We start from the raw sequence: 20,504 nt of genomic DNA, 5'->3' as shown, positions 1-20,504 counted from the left end.
GTTTTATGTAATTTTGTACTATTTTGTATTGCTATGGAATTTTTTTAATTTATTTTTGTGTTATTATTATTTTAATTTCTACTTAATATGATAAAACTTATTTTAATACCTGATGAGTTTAATAATGATTGAATAGTTTAGAAATATGTTTATTTTTAAATACAAGTAATTTGCATAAAGACTGCTAAAAGATTATTACTTTGAAAAAAAGAATTTGATTGTGTTACTGTATAGTCAATTAACATAGTGTTGTGAATTGTCATGCCCGGAGGCTATTCCCTTGATGTAACACGAGACCTAGGATCACGAGTGACCCCAAGCTAACCCTGAAGCTTGCATATTATAAGAATACTAAGAATCTCTAAGAAAAACATGAACTAGTGCGGAATCTAAGTTAAGTGATAACTGAAGGTGGAGAATACCCAAAATTGATATGAATGTATATAACTTGCTAAGGGTTCAGAGATACTGCACATTAACTCAAAGCTAAATCTTATCATAATACTATGTCTAATAAGACTCGATTGACTAGAGTTAATGGGACATGCCCTAGCTAACCCTAGCAAAACTGAAAACTGAACGAAAAGACTGAATATGAAAAGAAAATTTTTATTGTCCTAAAAGTATGATGACTCGTCAATGAAAATACTGGATATAAATCTATGTGTGATCTGGGATACGGAATACTTGAACCTTCATCATGAAAGGATGTAGCATAAAACATGTACTTGGAATGTACTGCATGCAGGATACAAATAATATATGTACAAATATATAGGTTAGACAAAGCATAGTAAAGCAATGACATAATCTAAACATAATGTAAATACTGAATTTTTAACTGACAAATGAGTTGAATGAAATGAACAAGTATTGGTTATGAACATGACATGCTGAGACTGAATACTGAAGTATAAATTGAAAACCTAGTCAAATGCACTAGAGTCTTACTGTGGGAGCTACAATAAATCGACATAAAACCACGTGAGCCAAACCCAAAGTCCGAGGTATACACCTTATAAAGAGGGCCAAATAAACCTTGCTATGAGTATAAAGGTATGACTGGCGTGATCACTAAATCTGATGTCATAAGAGGGGACTTATAATCCTTAGAGGCACGTAGTTATGGGACTATGAGGGCAGTCTTAACCCTAGTCCAACTTGGTGCTAATTCTACTGACAATGTATTATTCAAAATCTGAGGATTGTTTATTTGTTTAACTAGCCTAGCAAGTGTAATTCATGAACTAAGAAAATTTTTCACAACATGAGTTTTGAGTTTCATGCAAGGAACCAAGAAACGTTTCCAGAAAACATAATAATTCGATTAAGAATACTATAACTAATAATTCACAACAATTCCCAAGGTTAGAAAACTATATAAATAATCAAGAATCTAACTGAATTGTAGGGACCTAGTGGATGCAAGGAACCCACTAGTGAAATCCCACATACCTGGTGACGAAATCTAAAATGAAATCCTTTGACTTTGGGGGTGGAACTTGAAGAAAACCTTTTTCTTGTTCTTGAGAGGTTTGTAGACTTTCCTCTTCTTTTTGCTCTAAGTTTTGTCTAATTTTGGTCAATAATCAATTAGGGTAAGTTCTGACTTAATTACTAGGTTGAGACTGAGTAAAACGACATAGTTTAAATGTCCAACACTTAAGGAAAAAATACTAAAAAGCCCTGACCGAAAATCTAACGGATGCAAACCAGGACACCAATAACTGTCCGTCGTTGGGACCACGACCCATTAAGTGGGTTGATCATAGTAGTGAATCATTTGTTTACAATTCATGAAATTGGGACATATGTACTCCTTTAACAAGTATATGTATATAATCACAAAAACATTATGTATATGTGGATGAATATATAATTTTTAATTTACAATTTTATACAGGCTACAAATTGTATATAGTAATATGGGACAAACGTGCATCCCGCGTTCCCAAAACTAGTAAGATACAAGGTTACAGTCAAACTAAATAAAAAACAAAACAAATAAAAAGTAAATTATTAACTTTCGGCCTGAAAAATTATAATAATGTAATGGGCAAAGGGTCAAATATATCCTTATACTAAAGGAAATAGTTTATGTATATTCTTCGTTTTACTTTTGGTCCAAATATACCCCTCATGTTATACTTTGAGTCCAAATATATCCCTCTCATTATACTTTGATGTAAATATACCCTTAATTTTTACAGAAAAACATGTGACAAACTTAAAATAAAATTATTTACTCTCAATTTGCTTAGGAACTAACTTGTGCAACTCATTCCCTCCGTTTGAGCTGTTATTTTCATTTTCCTATTCATTTTCTATTGGAAAATTGCATAAATATCCCCGACCGAAATCATAGAGACACATCTAAACATAAATAGAGTCCTATTACCCACCTAAACTAATTTAAAGTGAAATGAGTGCACCACGAACACTGACATGTCCTAGAGAGAATGCACACTGTTTTAATATTTTTATGTTTTGTTTGATTTTATTCACGTATTTCGATATCTGTTCAAAATTAACTTATTTTAAATACAAGACATTTGAAATCAAATTAAAACGAAAGACAAAAAAAAACTCAATAGAAAAATAAAAGAGGAAAAATGAATGCAAGTAAAATAAAAAGTTTCAATACAAGGTAAAAAATTGTTAACTTAATTCAAATACAAGATAAAAAATAAGAAAATGTTTCTTCTATTAATTAAAAATTATTTTTTAAAGAAATTACATTATATTATTTTTTAAAAATAAAGAATTTTTTTATTTTATTTTAAAAAAATTATTTTTCATTAAAATAATTATTTACACACATGACGGGCGAGTGTGTACAAACACAACCAATTTGGGTGGTCGAAGGTGTCACATTAGTACACAAGGTGCACAAAAATACGAATAAAATTAGTTTAGGAGGTAATAAGATCTTAGTTAAGTTTAGGTGTCTCTGAGATTTCACTCATAGTCTAAGGGATACTTATACATTATCCCTTCTCTAGTTTTAAACTTTTGTACTAGAAATAATAAAATAGAAAGGGGCCTAAAATACCCTTGAAGTGTTGAAAATGGTATACAACTACCCCTCATCTATCGATTGACTTCAAAATACCCTCCTCATCTACCTATTCACTCACAAATACCTTTTTCATCCATCTTTTGGTCCAATTTTAGACACTTCAATAATATAGACCCATTTAAACTAATTAAATAATCTATTTAATTATGTGGCGCTCAACCATTGGTTGACATTTAATTATTTAATATAATTTTAAACTTATCCATTACCCACCAATTTTTCACTAAACCTGCCCCAATACATAATGAACTCGCCAGACCCAATACAAAAAGAACCCATTATCTTCATGATAGACCTGGGTTGGACCTTCTAGATGATGGTGTTAACTAGTGAGTAGTTCGGTTTGAAAGACAAATGGGTTTCACTTTATGTTATTGAGTAGAAACTTAATTGACTTGCATTGGTATTTGGGAATATATTGCAAATAAGTGGTGTCGGCATTCTTAATTACTTAGGCTAAGAAATGATCATTTCTCCTATTACAAGGAAAAAACTACTAGTGAGTTTCTATTTTTATTTCCTTTTTTGCCAAGAAATAATTTTATCGAATAAGCTGCACCACCGAGGAGGTAATGAGTGTATGTAGAAAATTCACTAGACTTGACTCTTCTATGCAACCAAGGAATCAATGAAGTCCAATGCAAGAATTATGTTTTCTTTCCCCTTAGAGCATCAGTCATTTCCGCTAAACCCATGCAAAAGATAAACTTCTTGGTGCATAGCTGGTGATAATGCTTTATTCTTTACCATTGCACATTGAACTCTGAGTCACTTGTCTTTCTTCTATGAGATCACGATTCCATTTACATTATATGTTTTTTATGGGAAGCTCTGTTAGTTCTTTTAAAGGTTCAATTTGGTTAAGAAATAAGAGTGGGTTCTTTTTGTATTGGGTCTGGAGTATTCAATAAGTATTGGGTGGATTTAGTTCAAAATGGGTGAGTAAGGGTAGGTTTAAAACTATATTAAATAATTAAAGTTCAACCAATGGTTTAGCGCCATATAATTAAAAGGATTATTTAATTATTTTAAATGGTGCTCCATTATTGTACTGACTAAAATTGGACCTAAAGGTGGATGGAGAGGATATTTGTGAGCCAATAGGTTGACGAGAAGGGTATTTTGGGTCCAATAGGTGGATGAGGGTTAGTTGGTACTATTTTCAATACTTCGAGGGTATTTTAGGAACTTTTTCGATAATAAAATATGCACATCACACAACATCATTGTTCTGCATTTTCCCCTTGCAAATTAAAAATCTTCAATTTATTTCTACAAGGGGAAATTCACAAGTACACCCTAGAATATGACCAAAATTTAAGAGACACATCTTAACGAAACTAAGGTCCTATTACCCCCTGATCTTAGTTTTATTGTTATTTTGTGAACCTTATGTCTTATGTGACACACTCCATGATTCCACGCAATTGACGCACGTGAGAGACATTTGAATACCACGTAAGCCAAAAAGGTGTACAAAATTACAAAAAGAAAAAAAACTTTAGGGGGCAATAGGATCTTAGTTTAGTTAAGGTGTGTATTTGTGATTTCGGTCATAGTCTAGGGGTAGTAGTACATTTTCCCTTTGTATAAAATTAATCATTGTACCACATGTTCTTACTATTATAAAAGTACAAGAAAATTAATGAACGTAGGGAGTCATCGATTTTTGGATTCTGAAAATTCTTAGAACATATCTCAATAATGGTTTTTCTTTGATTAATATTGACAATTTTAGAAGAGGTTAAGAATGATAATTTTTTATTTAGAAAAACCTCAATTCGACAGAAAGAAAAATCATATTAGTTTTTGAATACGATAAATTATTAGATTCTTTTAAAAAGAAGCTACTTAGAAAGGAATTCAAAAAGGAGGAAATGAGTTCCTAAAAAAATTAAATATTTGAAATTCGAGATGAATTATTTGATTTTGAGTTTGTCACGTGTTTTTCGTTAAAATTGAGGGTAAATTTGTGTCAAAGTATAATCAAAAGGGTATATTTGGACCTAACATAAAACTAACTGTATATTTAAAATATTTCCAATAATAGAAGGGTAATATTTGACCATTTTCCCTAATATAATTGTAAAAAATATGGTTGGTAAAATTTTCTTCTTTCCAAATTGTGTATAATTGGATTTTAAAAGGAAAACAAAAACTGTTCCTATATCAAGTCAGAAATTTGATTCCTTAATTTTTGACTCCAAAGGGCCACAAAATCAAATGTCCTTCGTTTGTGAGCACAAATCAAATGTTCCTACAAGAAATCAGACATCTCTCCAATCTCTATTTGTTAGTGGATCTGATTGGTAAGCTTCTCCTTCTATTGTCTTTCTATATATGAGATTATATATAAAAAAAATCCGGTTTTGTTATAAATATTTTATTTCCTGATTTGTGGTTAGGGTTGATATTTGAGATGTCTTTGTTTTCAAATGTAATGAGTAGATTTCCTTGTTCTGCTGTGTTCCAAATTTTATCCATTATCCTTCTACGCTAAATTCACAGGGTTACAAGCTATAATTTGTCCAAGTAAGTTGTCCAATTTTTCTTTTTTGGTTTTACATACTTTGATTTGTCTTTGTTCAGCAAAATAGGATTGTAATTTGTCTTTTTCTTCTATGTTAGGATCCAAGAGTCCTTTGTTCCGCTGCAGGACTTTGATAAAGGCAAGGATGGCTAAATCTCCAAGAACTGTGAGGTTTGCCTCACTATTTTTCTTATTAGATCTTCCATGAGATGTCATGGATTTCTCACTTGCAAATATAGGCTGAATTACCGAGTTCCAGTGAATATTGACAAGTTTATCATTAATTAATATGTACAAAGAGGTTGCAAGAGGATCCGTAAATCCTAAATCCTAAACCCTAAACCCTAAACCCTAAACTATTTCCCACGTAAACAAAATTGGTACTTTTTTATTGCTTTAACCCTGATCTCCCTAGCTACAATATAAGCAATGATCTATTCCACCGTATTTCCCAAAATAACCAGTCCCATTCATAGACCCGTCAATAATCAAAACTCTTCCATGATCTTACCAAAAAATCCACTCACAAGAATCTCCACTCATAAATGGTTCCCTCATACCTCCATATCTACTTTCGATAAAGGAACTAAGCCACCAAACAGAAGCATGAAGAACAACACACCAAGGAAGCTAACACTAGCAACCTTCTTTGTTTTCACCTCACTCTTCTTTTTCTCCACTTTCTTTCTACTAGTTGATGCGGGCACTATTGCCTGTGGTTTCAACTTTGGAATTGAAACCAATGTCACTATCCTAGTTGCTTCAACATATAAGGTGGTGTATATGACATCCATGGAGGAGGATGGGAATACATCCTGGGGGTGGCTGCACTTGAGGAGCTACACCAGTACCTCCAAGTTGTGCATTTTCTGTTGTTTCGTAGGATATATTTGCATTCAAATGTTGAATTGGTGAATGAAGTATTCTAACTCCTCAACATTATGTGTTTTTCATTACCTTGACAAGTGAGCACTTTCCCCTTTTATCTAGCCGTCTTTTTTTTCCCTCATCATTATTGACATTATCACTCAAGATTGTTTACATTATTTGAGTATTCACTATGTTTTTTCCTTTTCAAAAAATAATTACATTAGCATTGAGTTTTCGTTCTACAACTCCACCTTTTGCTGAATTACTTCCTATCTTCAGGGAAGAATTTAGCAATCTATTAGAACTCAACAAATTATTCAACCCTTTTGAGAGATTGGTACCACAATTCATTGATGGCACGTTCAAGTACCCGGAGACATTGGTAAAAACCTAGTGCAACAACACAAACACTTCATCCAAAACTCTTGAGCTGCTCCAACTACGCAGTAGCCCAGGCGATGACATGTACTTAACCTTCTCAACTACCACTTCCTGATTGGGGGTAAAATTTCTCAATTCCCCCAACGTCAACTTGAAATTTCTATAATAATCGCTATAATTCCTAATTAATTCATCGTAGGTTGACTAAAGCAATTAGGGCCCATACGAAGCAAGTTTGATCCCGTAGCTTCCCCTTGGCAATCTCTCGAGGTTGACTTGACAGTTCCAAAAGCATCATCAAAACTCCCTATTGGTTACCAAAGATATTTGGGTCCATCTGACCGGAGTCCAAACCCGACTCTGTCCCAAGATAGTCAGGTATGTATCTAGGTGTTTACAATGCATCATTATTAGTAGGGTTTCGAAAAATATCATTGAACGATGCATAAAAAAAGATGTCATCAGTTAGGAAATTAATGTTCCATAATTTTATTAAAAAATCATCAATATTTTCTTGATATGTTGTAGTTGACGTGTAGGGCGTAAAAAGTATTTAGCAATTGATCAAAGATTTAACGAGAGGCAGAGTAGGAATAGAGAGGAAATTGTCATTTACTTTTCTTTTATAGCTTTATCTTTTGAGATTGTTCACATTGATATATTAGATTTTGTAGATATTATATCTTAGAAACAAAAATTAAGATCCTTAAAGTTTCAAAAAATGAATTTGTAAGGTAGTTTCGTCAGTTGATTATGTGTATTTTACCACTAAGAGCATGTATGGATACAAGAATCCTATTTTCAATGATAGAACCTTGAGGAAAGATTGCTATTTTTCAATGAAGTAAGGGGTGTAAGTATGTGATCAAAGAACTATTTAGTTCTATTTATTTACTCTATGCCTCTTATTTGAGACATGGAAGTTCATAATCTATAGTTCAGTGACTAGTATATCTTATAAAAAATGAATCTTTCTAGTTAAATCAAGAACAACTAAGAAAGAAAGTTGAATATTAGAAAACGTCCTACACATGACCGCAACATTTTTTTAAGTCCTACACATGAAATCAACATACTTTTTACGTCCTACGCATGACCACAACATATTTTATATGTCCTACATATGACCGCTACATTTGAAAAAAACATCGATAATTTTCAATGAAATTTTAGAAGTTAAATTTCTCAATTAATGACATTATTTTTTATGCATCATTTGATGATACTTTTTCAAACCCTATCGATGATGATGCATTCCAAACGTCTAAGTACATTCTTAATTGTCTCAAGTCAAAGCTAGGTTTGAAATCAGATTAGATGGACCCAAATAGCTTTGGTCAACCTTGGAGTCAACTGATGGGAAATTTTGACGATGCATCTTGAACATTTAAGTCAACCTTGAGAGATTGTCTCGGGAAGCTCTAGCATCGAACCCATTCCGAGTGGCCTTTTATTGCTTATGTCCAGCTGGAAATGAATTGATTGGAAATTTTAGCGTTTCTGTTAGAAATGTTAAGTTGACATTGAAGGAAATGAGGAATTTTTCTTGAAATCAGGCAGTGGAGGTCTGGTGGTTATGGACATGTCATCGCCGGGGCTACTTCATAGTTGGAGCAGCTCATGATTTTTGGATGAAGTGCCTCAATCGTTGCACCATGTTTCTACGGATGTTCCCGGGTACTTGAATGTTCCATCTCCAAATCATGGTCCAATCTCACAAAAGAGCTGAATAATCTGTTAGATTTGAATAAATTGGTACACCTTCTCCAAATTTAGGAAGTAATTTAGTAAAAGGTTGAGCAGTAGAAAATAAATTCATCTCTAATATAAGGAAATGTAGCTATTTGTTGAAAAGGAAGAAGGGTAGTAAACACTCAAACAATGTAAGCAAACACCAAAATTTCACAATATTTTCCTTGAGTGACATTATTAATAATTCACTATATTTAAGAATAGGAAAATTTTTATCATGAGTGAGGTACAGTTACTAGTTGTATGAGGAGTTATTTTATTGCTATTATATTTTTTGGGACCCAAGCTTTATTGTTCTTTTTGCCTTTTGTTTCTCTTTCGCATTTCTCGTTTTCTCTAGATTAATTAGGAATAAGGGAGTGTTCACTTGTCAAGTCAAATAAAAATGCATTATGTGGAGGAATTATAGTACAAAGATAGCATACTTCATTCAACATTTGAATGCAAAGATATTTTATGAAATGGCGGAAAATGTAAATCTAAAGGCACAACTTTGAGAAAATGGTGTACCTCCTCAAGTGGCGCCACCCCCTGGAATGTATCCCCATCCTCTTCTTATGGATTTCATTGTACAACCTTGTTTGATGAAGCCACAATGACACAAGTGTCATTGGTTCCCATTCCAAAGTTGAAACCACAAACAGTAGCGCCCGTGACAAAAAGTAGCAAGAAAGTGGAGAATAACTAGAGTTAGGTGAAAATAGAGAACGTTGCTAGTTGTAGCTTCCTTGGTGTGTTATTCTTCACGCTTCTCTTTGGTGGGTTGGTTCATTTATTGAAGGTGATATATGGATGTATGAGGGAACCAATTATGAGTGGAGATTCTTGTGAGTTGATTTTTTCATAAAGCATCATGGAAGAGTTTTGACTATTGATTGTCCCGTGAATGGGACTGGTAATTCTCGGAAATACAGTGAAAAAGATCATTCTCACTTTTTGGACAGGGATTCAGGGTGAAAGCAATCAGACAAGTACCAATAAGGCTATGGATGAGTTTATTTACGTGGGTTGTTGTTTGATCCTCTGGCAGACTTTTTGTATGTCCTGGGGAATGATACACTTTTAAGAATATGCAGGGGATATTCTTAAAAGGTTAAAGCCTGTACCAACCCACTAATTCACAGTGAAAAGGTTTCAAATTTTGAACGAGGCTAGGGCTGATCTAACAATTTAGAGAAGTATAATTAGTAGTATGTTGTATTTGATAGCAACAAGACCTGATCTCATGTTCACGACAAGTCTTCTGTTGAGGTTTATGATAGATCATTTTTGTATTGCTAAACGAACATTGATATATATCAAAGGAACTATTGATTATGGTATTTGATTTAAAAAGGAAGAGCAAGGGAAATTGATGGGTTATTCAGGTAGTGATTGGGAAGGAAGCTTGATTATATGCTTTTGCAAAGAAGAAAGAAGTGGTTGTTCAATCTTCTGGGAAAGCACAACATATTCTCGTTGCTGGTGCAACTTATCAAGTTCTATGGTTAAGAAAGATTCTATGTGATCTGGAGAAAAATCTTATTGAACCTATTGTCATTAAGAATGACAACATCTCAACAATAATTATGGTGCATAAAAAAGTGTAGTTTCATCCTATTTAGGCATGCAGAGAAGGATGGGGAAGTTACACTTGTTCATTGCAGCTTAGATAAGTAAATTGCAAACATAATGATCTTGGCTCTTCATAAGGGAAATTTTAAAGTTCTAAGGGCTACGTTTGGAGTATCCAAGAAAAATATCAAGGAGGAGTGTTTGAAAATGAAATATTTTTTTGATAATTCTTTGTAAAGGAAAGGTCACCTTGTTTTATGGAATATATCTTGTAAGAACATACACTAGTGGTTCAATAGGTATGGTTTCTACTAACTTTCTTTAAAAGCTTTTATAGCTTTAAGTGTGTTTGCATTTTGTAATTTTAAAGCCAATGATGACTACGACAAAGACAGAGGGAGAGATTTCAAAAAATCCGATGTAGAATGTTATCGTTGCTATAAATTTAGTCACTGTCATTCTGAATGTCGTACTAGGATGCCTAGTGAGAAAGAAGAGAAGTCAAATTTTGTTGAGGATAAAGAAGGAGAAACCTTATTAATGGAGGTTCATGCTAAGGTGAGTCTCGAGAGCAAGTTATTTTGGTATATATGTGAATACCGCCAGTTGTAACAATATGACTGGAAGTAAGTCTTCTTTTACTAATTTAAGCGAAAACGTTTAGTCAACAGTTAGTTTTGGGTAAAATATCAATTTTAGAACAAAAAATAGGTGTGTGGAAGTCATATCAAATCTGTTGAGAGTTGTTCTCGTCAGCTGTTACAAAAAAGGGTATGTCATCATGTTAAGGAATGATACATGTGAAATTTCTAGTCCCCCTAGACGATTTATTGATTTTGTGAAAATGAGTCAAAACACATTGTTTCCTTTGAATATTGAAAATGTTCAATCTTGCTACTTGGCGGAAATGATCTTTCATGGTTGTGGCATTTTTTATATGGTCACTTGAATTTTGGTGGCTTGAAGATCCTTCAAAGGAAGAGTATGGTGATAGGGCATTATGAAACTGTTGTTCCTTCTCAAGTTTGTGAAGAATGTGTTGTTGGAAAACAACGTCGTATCAGTTTCCTAATAGTAAGTCATAGAGATCCAATGAGGTATTAGGTTAGTACACTCGGATGGCTGTGGGCCATTAACACCAATCTCTAATGGGGGCAAAAGGTATTTTATTACCTTTATTGATGATTATTCGAGGAAGACTTGGGTGTACATTCTGAAAGAAAAATCAAAGGATTTTAATGTATCTAAAAGCTTCAAAGTGTGTGTGGAGATTGAGACTAGAAGGGCCATTAACAGCCTTCTGATAGATCACGAAGGAGAATATTTCTCTAAGGTATTTGATGAATTTTGTGAGACTCGTGACATTTTAAAAGAGCTTAGAACACATATACACCACAGCAAAATGGTGTGACCGAGAGGAAGAATAGAACTATTCTTAACATGGTTCTTAGCTTGCTGGCTCAGGGAAGAGTTCCATAGGAATTTATACCAGAACGGTAAAATGGAGCATTCTTATCTCGAACAGAAGTTCCACTTTTTCTCTTCGAGATGTAATACTCGAGAATGTGTGGAGCGGAAGCAAACCGGCAGTAGACCACTACAAAAGTTTTGGATCCATTGCTTATGCACATATTCCAAAAGAAAAAAGACAGAAGCTTGATGATAGAGATGATAAATGTGTTTTTGTTGGTGTTAGTGAAACATGGTGTGCTAGCATTTGATGTAAAAATGAGGTTGCAGCAGTTGTACGTGTGCCTATTCCACCTGGGAGATATGGTGTGTTGACTTAGGTAAAGGATGAGCTATCCTATGTAACTGTTTACAACGATTGAGGGGATGTTTTTTGTTAGATATGTACAGAGGAATGGACATGAGTATGAATCGTACTGTGTGAGTAAATATTGGACACAAGAAGTCTCAACAAACATCCCTTTGTTGGCAATGGTACTGTGTTGTGCAGAGTATTACCGTGTATAAACGGTGGTGATGACATTCTGGTGATCTAAAAAACTGAAAGGATATATATTTATTACCTGAATGGGAAGAAGGTGGAGACTACTATGACTCCAGCACAATAAAATCCTAAGAGAAGATTCATACCATACACAAACAGCCTCGATGTGATACATGAGCTGAAGAAGTAGTTGTTCTATCAAGTAGAATTCTCATGTTTAATTTCATCCTCTTTTGTTTTTATATGACTTGGATTGTATATTAGGTTGTTTTTCTAATAGACATGTTTAGGATTGCCAATATAGTTTGAACGTTTTTTTCCTCCACTCATTTTGAATTATTTCTTGCTTGATTGCATTGTCTTACTTGTGAGTTCCTTTCTCCTATTACTGTTTAAATTTGACGATGGAATGTGCGGTATGATCAACACATTCCACTTTCATCAGAACGGAACTCACAAGTAAAAACACACAATCAAGCAAGAAATAACTAAAAATGAGTGATGGAAAAAACGTTCAAACTACCTTGGCAATCCAAAACATGTCTATCACAAAAACAACTTAATCTGCAATCCAAGTCATATAAAAACAAAAGAACATGAAATTAAATATGAGAATTCTACTTGACAGCAACAACAACAGAACAACTACTTCTTCAGCTCATGTATCGCAATGAGGCTGTTTGTGTACGGTATGAATCTTCTCTTAGGATTTAGTTGTCCTGGAGTCATAATAGTCTCTACCTTCTGCCTATTCAGGTAATAAAGATATATCCTTTCAGTTGTGTAGATCACCACAATGTCATCGCTACTGTTTATAAATGGTAACACTACACTACACAGTATCATTGTAAACAAAAGGATCTTTCTCCAATGTTTGCCGAGACTTCTTGTCTCCAAGATTTACGCACACACTACGATTCAGACTCATGTCCATTCCTCCCTACATATATACCATAAAAACATTCCCACAATCATTGTAAACAGTTACATAGGATAGCTCATCCTTTACCTGAGTCAACACACCATATCTCCCAGGTGGAATAGGAACACGTAGAACTGCTGCAACCTTATTTTTACATCAAATGCTAGCACACCATTTTCTCCATATTTATCATACAAGATATTCAATTCTTGACAAAGAAGGTTGTGACTATAAAAGATGTTTTTGATGAGGATTATACTTTGGATTGGAATATACATCAGTATACTCCAATCCTAATTAATATTGAAGTCAAAGAAGTAGTTGCCACACCCAAAATTGCATAAATTTCTACTGAAGCAGGTTACGATATTTCACCACATGTTTTGAAAGAAATTAATGCTCCTGATCAGCCTCTTAGTTGTGCTTGCAAAAGGCCCACATAGATGATGGATTATAAGGTAACAACAATTCTTGTTAATGAAGATTCCTAACTTTTCTTTGTTTGTAGACTGTGATCCTACAACTTTTGAGAATGCTGTCAAAGAGGAGAAATGGAGAAAAGCTCACTACTACAAAAATCACTTTTAGCGGCAATTATTTAATATCAATAATATAAATGCCGCTAAATTATCTTATACAATCCATTATTAGAGGCAATTGACCATTAGTCAGTAATAATTGACCCATAAACGACAATTATTTTTTACCTAAAGAAATAACTAATAGACCATTTCATTAAGAGAACACATTTTATTCCAAAATGCCCCCAACATTCTGTACAGGGCTATAGCTAAACCCATTTCACTCCTAAAACCCCCCAAAATTCTAAAAAAAAGGCAATTCCAAATTATCTACGTCTTCATTTGAAGCGCAATCCGAGATTCACCACATTGCCATGAATCACCATAAATTTCTCTGAAGCTTCATCTTCTTTGTCTTCGACTTCATCATTTGTATCTCCGTTTTCTTCATCCGCCATCAACTTTCTCAATCCTTTGTCACCTCTTCGAGGTACGCCGCATTTTATTTTAATGTGATTAGATGATGATGAATGTTTTTTGTATGAGCGATGAAATTACCATATATAAGAACTGCAGTCTTGCAATGAATTTATAGTTTGCTGAGATAGAGTTGTACATTGTTCATAGAGTTGTACTTTGTTCATGGCGTTGCAATGAAGTTATAATTTTGCTCTGTATTTGCCTTTTCTCTATTTCACTTTGCTTGGTATATAATGCAACAATTTGTACCTTGCTTAATGCAATCATTGTCTATTTTATGATTATCTTTTTCAAACCATGTTTTTACTAATATGGTTTTTTTGTGTATGACTATAAAATCATGATATATAAGGATTAGTATATGTAGTGTCAAGAGAGTTGTGCTCTATGCATTGTACTAAGCTCTAATTCGTTAATTTGTGCTCTATGCATTGTACTAATCTCTAATTCGTTAATTCGACTCCTTTAAGATTTCGCTTTCTCAAAACTTGAATTTGATTTGATTAGCCTAATATAGCTTTGATGAAAAACATAGCTTAGAAAATCTGTATATATTAATTAGATTTTGTTTTCTTTTGAATTTAGCTCGAGAAGATGAGTTAAAATTCTCTGTAGCTTAGAACACTATTTAAAATTTCACAACAAAACTAAGAGCAGCCTCTTGCAGGTGTGTTTCCATTGTTGTTTCCTTTAATAGTTTGTTTGCAAATTTTCACATATTATTATGTATATGCCTAATTCGTAGGCATGCCATTGAAAAATCATGAAATTTGTCTAATAAACTTGTACCAGAGAACCAACAGGGCATAAGAAAACTTGTGTTCTCTGCAATTGCTAGGTGCAGCAACATGACATGTTGTTGACATTTCTCCAGGAAGCCTCCTCTTGTCACTTATCCCAGCTTCCAATATTCTACATCCTGTTAGATTTATCATCCAGTGATCTGATGTTGCTTGAATAGTAAATGAAATATCCAATCTCTTTTGCAACTGTCTGGATCAATAAATCTATGACCTTTTCTATAACTTGAGATAAGAATTGGAACATTCCGGTTCGTGATGGATTACAGTAAAGTTAGTAAAATGTATTTTTATTTTAGAGGTTTGAAGAAAAATAGATAAGTAGTTAAGTTTGAATTACAAAAAATGCAAACTAGACTTGGTAGGAGATTGATAATTGAACAACGTCTTGATGAAGAAGTGCAGTCTTATATTCAGGAATTATTAAAAGCTCAGAGTTGCTTTCAACCCCAAACATCTGAAGATAACAATTCTATTGGCATCATTGATGAACTGAACAATGAGCCAAGTTCTCTCTTGTTTTATTGATGATAAATCTTGTCATGTTTTGACATGTCTCAGGTATTCTGAAAAAGACGTTACTATTACATGGCTTATACTCATTCATCCCGTCACACACACACATATATATATATGATATGATATAAGTGGGAAGCCACAAAACTAAAAGTTGTAATACTATTTTACCCCTATCTTTATTCAAAATATTTTAATAAGTAATTAAGTATTAAATAATAATTATATAATATTATATTAAATACTTAAAATAAAAATGTGTTTTAAAACGCATTTTAAAAATGTCTCTCCATTCTCCAACATAACTTTTGAGTTTTCTATAGAATTCTTGACAAACTTTTGGCTTATAAATATCATGTGCATAAGGTAAAATTATTAATGGCATATATATAAGCTAATTCGCCTGTCATAGCTACGAAGAAAAGAGAAATTGATTTCATAAATTATACAAAATGTTTAAGCATGGAGATCATAAATTAAGGAAAAGGGTTGCAGTGGAGCATTCTCTTGCTTTCTGAAAGGTTTAGACTTAGTGGTGTCTGTTGTAGTACTACTCTTATTCCTGTATAGTCTTTCTTTTGATTTCAACCACCAATTGTTTTTATGTTGTTTGGTTATTGCACTTTTTTATTGTTGTTGTTATTGTTTTCATAATAGTTGTTATAGTATTATATTAAATTCTCTTCACATTCATTTTTCTTTATGAACGAATAATGTACGAAACTCTTCAAATTTTGTGATTTTTCGAATTTTGAAACTAAAGTTAATTTATCTACTATTCTTTTTTCTTCTTCCTAGATTATGATATGAATACAAGTCATCAAGAAGCTATTGGGAGAAGAACAAATAGTTTCATTTTGAAATTAAAAGAGAAGTTTTTTGTAGAATATAGTTCATCTATTAAACTTTAAAGTATAATATATGACTTATACATTTCTTTAGATCTTTTTTATGTTAGATTATGATTTTATGTTTTTCTTTCTCACTTTGTAGTTTAGGTATGGTTGACCAAATGGATTGGTATTCAATCCATATTTTAATTTAATTATGTATTATTTTGCATTGTTATAAAAAAAAAATCTTTCTTTTCTTGTTATCATATATATATATATATATATATATATATATATATATATATTCGTTGAATTATTGGTCAATGTTGATATCAAGCTTAGAAATTGTACTTAATTCTTTTTCTGTTGACTGCCATAGAGTTAGTATTGAATCTTTAAATAAAGTTTGTGGACCTTCTTTATTAAAAGATTTTGGAATCTACCCTTGGGAATGACAATTGTTGTGCAATTTAATAGTCGTAATCAATCAATTGGAAAAGAGGGTCGAAAGCTTGCTAGATTTCTAGGCATCATTGCTAGAAACCCAGATTTGACACCGTTAAATGCAAATGATTGGCGACTGTTTGACGAAGAAGAAAAGAAAAGATTGGTGGAGTTTGTGAGTGTATGAAAATATTATTCTTAACAAGTATCATTTCTTTTTATTCATGATATCGTCTTTTAAACTTTTGTCTATCTTTTCAGAAAAAGTTCTCAATTCCAAAACATGGGGAAGAGTTTGTGGAAAAGTCAATAGGAAAAAAGGGAGGGACTATAAACGTGACTTAAAGTCTATGTATGTGACCAATTATAAGACCAAAGATGCCTTGATGAAAAATAGACCAAGTCACATACCAAGAGACCAATGGAGTTGTCTCATCTCGTATTGGCTTTCTGAAAAAGCAAAGGGTAGTGATAGTTTTGTTTTATTAGTACTGACCTGTTTTGTTGAATTTTGTAACTATGTAGTTCCATATCCAAAATATGTTTGAACTAATAAATAGTTGTACTATCTTAAAATGTGACTTAGCTGCCGATGATCCCCCTTCCTTGTGGCAATATTTGACATGAATAAGGAAATCAGCAAGAACTGATGTTTTATTTTCTCGTTTTAGAGGCGTAGTCAACAAATATAATTAAAAGATCTAAGCAAAATATGCCTCACACATGAGGGTCAAAAAGCATAGCAACCTTGATGAATGAACATGTATTCATGAATAAATTACTTACTATATTATTTTACAACACATTTCAATCATTACTTATTCATTTGGAATGAATTATACTTGATTAGGCTATAGATGGAATAGAGCCTACACTTGCAAAAGTCTACGTATTAACTCTTACAAAACGCAAAGTTGATAGACTATTGGATGAAGAGTCTTCAAATGTAGTTGTAAGATTTCTTACTCTTTTAACTTTTAAGATTAAAGTATGAGTAGTTAATAGCACATGACTTGATATCATTTATCTTGTCATAAATTATAGTCTTCATTATTTTCAGAACATGATGAAAGAGAAGTAGAGTAATGGTGAGACATCTGAGGAACAATCACATGACAATGTTGCCTGGGAAGGAGATGTGTATTTTCAAGTGTTGGGAAATGAAAAAAGTTATTATGTTCGTGGTTTAGGACTTGGTCCAACCCCTTCTCTGTTATGGGGCAGTAAGTCTTTCATACGAAATATTGTTGTTGCTGATTATTGTGATAAGGCCGATATGTACATAAGCTAGAACAAGAGATAAATGAGTTGAAAGAGTTGAACAAAAACAGGATGAAGAAATGTCTTCGAAAGAAATATCTTGATAATTCTTATTTACTCATTTTCAGAACAATCAAACATACTTTTGTAGCAGCTTCTACTTGGCAAAAAGATCAATAATTTTCTATAGCACAAACTATCACTTGGTTTTCAAAATATAAAAAATAATAAATTGTTGGAGAAAACGTATTTGATCAAAACATATTTGAATAGTCCAAACTATATTTGGTAAGTACTCTTTCTTTCAAAAAATTTAGTGTACTTTTACTCTTATTTAGTTTAATATAAATTGTTATTTTTTCTTTAGGTGGGGCACATCATTAAGACCACAAAGTGAAAAGACTTTTTTATATATTCAACATATACTCCTTAAATTAAAAATCTTCTTTGTTTTGTAAAAATTCCAATTCAAATTAAGATCAGACCAATCTATATCTATATATTTTTAAATGTCTATACTACCTAACTTAAAATACCAAATGTAGTATATTTTCTTGTTTTTATATTGTATTTACTTTATTTATGTGTATTATACTATATTATACTAAATACAAACACATTTTGACATTGAAGGTTATGATATTTTCGAAGAGTTTTAGCTTTTTAGATGTGTTGTGAGCTTTAAGAAAGGTTTTGACTCTTCTTTAGTGTTACGACTTTTATGAAGAGTTGTAACCTTCCCAATGGGTTGTGACATTTCCGAAGAGTTATGACTTTTCTAATGAGTTGTGACCTTTCAAAAGGGTTGTGAGTTTTCTAAAGGATTGTAAAATCTCTTTGATAACGCACAATAAGTAGTTTTCCATACTCTACCCTTTGTTGCCTAAAGAGGAGCTTCCTCAAATTTTAAAACTACCTTTTTAAAAAAAATTCATTCTTGTTCTTCTTAAAACATTCTATTTAGTATATCTTCTATTTTTTATGATGGAAAAATACCGGTGGTACGTGGTTTGATATTCACGTGCAACGCACAATTGCAAGTGCGTCAATACTAGTATATATACAAGTGGAAAAAAAGTTAAAAGTCAAAATATCAAAATACCCCTATAAAGTGGAATTAATACAATAATATCATTAATAACACATAGTTAAATAAATAAAAAAATATCTAAAGAAAGATAATACAGTTATTTATTAAGTTTATGATATTGTTTTTTAAAAAAAAATAAATTAATTGGTAATAATCATGAATTTCAGTTGGTCATGAATGGCCAAATTATGGAGAATTTTAAAAGTTGTGAAAATTGTTCTATATAGACCAAATCTATATCTATATCTATATTTACCTTAAAAACATGTACTCCTAACCATAATATTAAATTACTATAATATCCCTAACTTAGGTTGTGACTTTTTTTATGAGTTGTCACTTTTCTGATAAGTTGTAATTTTTTTCAAAGCGTTGTGATTTTTCAATGAGTTGTGACTTTTCAAAGAGTTGTGGTCATTCAATAAGTTGTGACTTTTCCAAAGAGTTATGACTTTTTGAATAAGTTGTGACTTCTCGAGAAGGTCATGATTTTTCAAATAAGACACAAAAAATTTTTGTTCATACTACTCTTTGTTGATAATAAATAGAGGGTCTTCCTCTCATTTTCAAACCACAATTTTTCTTAACCTTCTACTCTTCTTCTTCTTGCATTTAATTTTTTTTTTGTATAATTTATTATCGTTAAGTGAGTTTGAAGTTTAGTTGAATATGAGGTACCACTATTTCTGACTACATGTGTATTTCACCTTTAGATCTTTTTTTAAGAGACATTTTTCTTCTTTTCTTCTTAAACCTTTGTTCTTCATTCATATTTTAGCCCTAACTATTTGGTGAGAACTTTGATTTGGAGAAAATAAGTTGGTTAAATTTTGGGCTCTCTTTTGTCTCTCTGTAGGGATATGTCGTCGCCGGTGACATAGTCTGACAATTTTGTTGCCGCCACCATCTCCACCTATGCCTTTATAATTTATCCGCCTTCACCATTAGCTCCTCCACTTACTCAAAGAAATCTCCGCCATTTCTTTCAAATAAAAAAGGCAAAAGAGAATATTTATACCACCACCAAGACCACTATGAGTTTAATTTGATTAGAATTATTTTTAAGTGATTGGAGATGGTGGATTTGATTTTTTTTTCAAAATTCTTATATAGGAGTTGTTAAGAATTTTACAATAATGAATTTGGTGGAGAAGTGGTAATGTCTCATCAATTTTGGGATGATAAGGGTGGAGAGATTTGGCATATGCTACCGTGCGTGCGATTGGAAATCTGGCTATAGATTGAGGGGGCTTTCTACCATTTTTTCTTCCTTTAGTTCTTTCTTGTGTAGCGCGCTTATGATTTTAAGTTTTTCTTTCCATTTAGAGATAAGGTATGGTTGTCCAAATTAAATTTAGTATGCAAGTTTTATGTAATTTTGTACTATTTTGTATTGTTATGGAATTTTTTAAATTTATTTTTGTTATATTATTCTTTTAATTTCTACTTAATATGATAAAACTTATTTTAATACCTGATGAGTTTAATAATAATTGAATAGTTTAGCATATGTTTATT

The 20,504-nt window shown here is 32.3% G+C and overlaps 1 long non-coding RNA gene across 1 annotated transcript in view; it reads left to right on the top strand.

Annotated features, from left to right (window-relative positions):
- The first annotated feature begins 5,260 nt into the window (after positions 1–5,260).
- The window catches only part of LOC109120136 (uncharacterized), a 30,767-nt gene continuing 15,523 nt past the window's right edge, over positions 5,261–20,504 (top strand). The window contains exons 1-3 of the long non-coding RNA XR_011220717.1: positions 5,261–5,388; positions 5,485–5,611; positions 5,708–5,780. This is a non-coding gene — a long non-coding RNA (uncharacterized lncRNA). The remainder of the gene's footprint in view (positions 5,389–5,484; positions 5,612–5,707; positions 5,781–20,504) is intronic.

The sequence above is a fragment of the Solanum lycopersicum genome, chromosome 4 (assembly GCF_036512215.1).
Source record: "Solanum lycopersicum chromosome 4, SLM_r2.1".
In the NCBI taxonomy this organism is placed as follows: domain Eukaryota; kingdom Viridiplantae; phylum Streptophyta; class Magnoliopsida; order Solanales; family Solanaceae; genus Solanum; species Solanum lycopersicum.
Note: the sequence above shows the minus strand (reverse complement) of the source record. Positions and strands in the feature narration are given on the sequence as shown.